Source organism: Cryptotermes secundus, unplaced genomic scaffold (assembly GCF_002891405.2).
Source record: "Cryptotermes secundus unplaced genomic scaffold, Csec_1.0 scaffold97, whole genome shotgun sequence".
Classification (NCBI taxonomy): domain Eukaryota; kingdom Metazoa; phylum Arthropoda; class Insecta; order Blattodea; family Kalotermitidae; genus Cryptotermes; species Cryptotermes secundus.
Genome location: NW_019720561.1, coordinates 1,596,015 through 1,600,198, shown reverse-complemented (window position 1 = coordinate 1,600,198; position 4,184 = coordinate 1,596,015). Strand labels below are relative to the sequence as shown.

The window sequence follows — 4,184 nt, the reverse complement described above, 5'->3', positions numbered from 1 at the left end:
ACAAGAAGACGAGGAAGAAGACGTAAGAAGATGCTGGATGACCTTGGGGGCAGAAGAGGATACTGTCATTTGAAGGAGAAAGCTCTAGATCGCATCAAGTGGAGGAACTGTTTTGGAAGAGACTGTGGACCTGTCGTCTGACAGATTACTGATGAATGAATGAATGAGTTGTTGTCAATAAGTCACAATATTTAAATGGAATATTATTGTAGTTCATGATGACTAGATGCCTATAATACACGTATTATACATGTATATTTTTGAATAAAACTGAAGTGGTTGCATTATGATTCTAAAACACGCAAGTATAGTAAACATAACTGATTGTGTGAGGTACTGATATTGTTATCCTCTAACGATGATCACATTCAACGTAAAAATGAGAAATAACACCAAAATCACGTCAATAGCTCAGTTACATTCGTCTCTTTATAAAATCAGTTTTTTCACCTCGGCACTACAGCCCCAGTGGGCCTAGGCCTACCTCCATGAACTCCGTTGACTTCGGTTTTTCTAGATCTTACATATTCGGTAGGCCTCCTTGGGAGGGTGATCAGCTCGTCGCAAGGCCTATACCTGTACTCAAACACAGAAAAACGCACACAAACATCCATGCCCCGAGTGGGAATCGAACCCACGATCCCGGCTTCCGAGCGAGCGAAGACAGTGCATGCCTTAGACCGCTCGGCTACCGTGACCGGCAGTGTATAAGAATAATATATAAGAATTCAGTCCGTACCTCACAGGAAACAGATCCGAACCCACGATCCCGGCTTCCGAGCGAGCGAAGACAGTTCATGCCTTAGACCACTCGGCTACAGTGACCGGCTATAAAATCATATAGAGTGCACCAAATTACAAGGGCTCCTAGTTTTGGCGGTTGTCTTATGTAATAACACATACATGTAGTATCTAATTTGGTGGATATAGTGGTAAATGTTCTTCAGTGAATATGAATTTAAGCATCATGTCACGGAATATATGAAGTTTCGTTTGTAGATGTAATCTTTATCATAAACGTTTGTTTCATCAAAAACTTCTTCAGTTGCTCTCTTTCTTACCTTTAAATTATATTTTATTCTATATAACACTAATCCTGTATCTCAAGTATTGTTAGCAATTAAGCAGAGCTATACTTACATTACTACTGATTTTTTCACTTCAATTTTTTTTTTCTGTTTCTTTTGTGTTTCTGTGTCTTTACTGGGCGCACACTTCTGCCTGCCTCCTTAATGAAGTCTTAGCTACTGGTTAGAACTTGAATTATCAACTTGTTGAATATGTTTACTGTTATTGGCAGATTGATAAAGGCTTCTTGGAATTCATTAGCACGTGATCAAGGTCAATATTATTCGACCGTTTTAACACATCACCTCAATAGACTTCTGTGACGACATTTGTCAGTAGCTTCCTGCTAAGTGTCACATCACGAACATAATTCATGAAGCACATTTTCTTCTTTCTTAGTTTAGAATCGTAATAAATACAAATATAAGATACTATAGTAGAAATCATTTGCATACATATTATTTATATTATAATACGTTATTGTGTTTCCACTGTTTCTTTTTGGTTTATAGCAGTTCAGTAATTCCTAAGCCACTCCAGGATAGTTCATATATAAAGAAAATTCCGTCCGCATGCTTCCAATATATGAAAAATTAAGCTGTATATTTGTTGTTTAACATACAGAACGGCTGTCGAAAATAAAATAATATATCGTACCTTTTTTATAGAATCTAAATTAAAGATAAGCGAAACTAATTCATCTCCATTTCTTGCAGTGGCCTAACTTCCATGTGCCATTTAAGATTTTGAATTTATAAGTTATTGTTTACATGGAGTTTATCAAATATTTTAGGGGGATAGGATGGAGCTTATGTGAAAAGGAAAACAAAGGCGTATAGAAATATTGATAAGGAAACCTGAACGAAAAGTCTACCTTAAACACCTAGGTGTGAAGAAGTAAAAAGTAAAGCTATCCTTGTACCAGGCCGTGAAATCCCATAGGGCTTGAGACGTTGAGGGTCCCACATTATCTAGACAACCGGCTCAAAGATGGCGGTAAGGTTGTCAGACTTACGCACCGGCAGCGCTTTACTCGCCAGGAAAATTATTTAATTTATTCCTGGTACTCATTTCTGTTACAGGCTGAGTAAACCCCAGGGCCTACTGCTGCCGGAAAGATTAGGTCAATTGAAAAAAATCCAATGACCTCATCGGGACTTGAACCTGCGACCTTCCGGCTTGTAGCATATCCCATCAACCAACTACGCTACCGAGTAGATGTGAAAATAATGTTGAAATGGAGCATAAGAATGAGAAAATGTGGACTAGATTCATCTGTTTCAGGATAAGAGCCAGTGGAGAGTTCTTAAGAGCACAGTAATTAACTTTCGTGTTCCATAGCGTGCTGGTAATTTCATAACTAACTGAGGAACTATTAGCCTCTCAAGAAGGACTTTGTTCCATGTAGTTAGTCTGTCCTGAAATTCATTGAAGTTGCAACATAGAAGGTTAATTTGATATAAACCCTACTTGTAGTTGCAACTATCAAGCGAGAGTTTCTACATAGTTATATAATATCTTTCGCGCACAAATTTCATGATTTCGGTAAGTTTAGTTAAAAAATCCAGGCGATGAAAAGCTAATTATCTAGTAGGCCTATAGGCCTTTATATATTGGCTTGTTTGGAAAATGCCGTCTTCTGGGACGTAGCGCTGTGTAGATATTGTATCTACCCTGAAGATGGAGGTGATACGTTCCTCCGAAACGTCGGTTGACACGAGATTTACACGGCCCCACATCCCAAAAGACGGCATTCTTCATAGTCACTGCCGTGAAAACCTCAAATCTTATATTTGTGTGTTTGCTCTACTTACAAAATTACGTGGTCGCGCCATAGCTCAAGCGGTTAGTCGCTGGCTTCCCACCGCGGCGGCCCGCGTTCGATTCCTGGGTCTGGTCAAGTTGGATTTGTGGTGGGCAGGTTTTCTCCGAGTCCTTCGATTTCCCCTGCCAATCTTCATTCCACCAATTGCTCCACAATCACCCTCACCTATCATCTGGGGCTGGTACAACAGGCCAGAAGTGGCCGCTGTGCCGAGTGGACCCAGCTGGACTCCACCCCTCACTACAAAATTACATTTTTTTTTTGTGAATGATGCAGTATAAATCAATACCAAGCTAAAGGCACAGTAAAATATCTACGAATCCAGCTTCCATACATCCACACGACACCCTTCATTATCTTGCCTGATCGTCCAACCTAAGGGTGTTATCGTAGAACCTCAGAGGAATTGAACTTGACTCGAGTAATTAATTTATAATTCCTTCCTATGGACTTGTTCATCTCATGATTGATCTAATATCTTCCTCCTCCTCCTCCTCCTCATTCTCATCCTTATTCTTCTTTAAGAAATAATATTCTAAAACCTTCCAGTGTATGATTTCTTGTTTCGTTAATTTAAATGTATCTTACTCAATTGAGCGCACGTCTGATTCTTGCCTGATGAAGTGAACTCTTTACGATATCACTGTATACACTTTGGGAGATCTTCAAAATATTTCTGCGGGCTGTAGGTCAACTAAATAAATTCTATATTAAATTTTTAATTCAAGCTCCTTTATCGAAGTTTCGTTGTCTCATGAGAGTTCTCTTCCATTCTGCTTTAGCATTCTCGTAGTAGAGTCTGTTATAACATTGTGTCTGTTTACTTGCAGAAACACGTCGTCTCATTGATTAAAAGTTAGTCTAGAACCAAGTTAGTCAAAACATGAAGTTTCTTTAAGCGTGTTTACATGAACGAGAATTCGTGAAATCAATTCTCTGGGAGTAGAGATGTCAAGTATGAACATCTACTGGTAAATCCACTTCGGCAGCATTCTGTCTACAAACTTACGTTTTAGAATTAAAAATAAGCTCTTTATACGAAATTATGAATATGTAATTTGTGCTTATTACTTACTTACTCGTGGAGCTGAGCCCTTCTTGAGGAGCCGCCAATTCTGCAGTTACTCAAGAATTTCCCAACATTTTTTGAAACCGAAGGTTCATTACCGTGTTCACAAGAACCCTCCACTGGTCCCTATCCTAAACCAGCTCAATCCAATCGGTACCATCCAATCCTCCCTCTCTAAGATCCATTTTAATATTGTCCACCTACTTAAGCCTTACTCTTCCA

General features: G+C 39.1%; 1 long non-coding RNA gene across 1 annotated transcript in view; it reads right to left on the bottom strand.

Moving 5' to 3' along the window:
• Positions 1 to 1,259, bottom strand: part of LOC111868081 — a 7,019-nt gene extending 5,760 nt beyond the window's left edge. Inside the window, exon 1 of the long non-coding RNA XR_002843453.2 lies at positions 1,141 to 1,259. This is a non-coding gene — a long non-coding RNA (uncharacterized LOC111868081). The remainder of the gene's footprint in view (positions 1 to 1,140) is intronic.
• Positions 1,260 to 4,184: the final 2,925 nt, after the last annotated feature.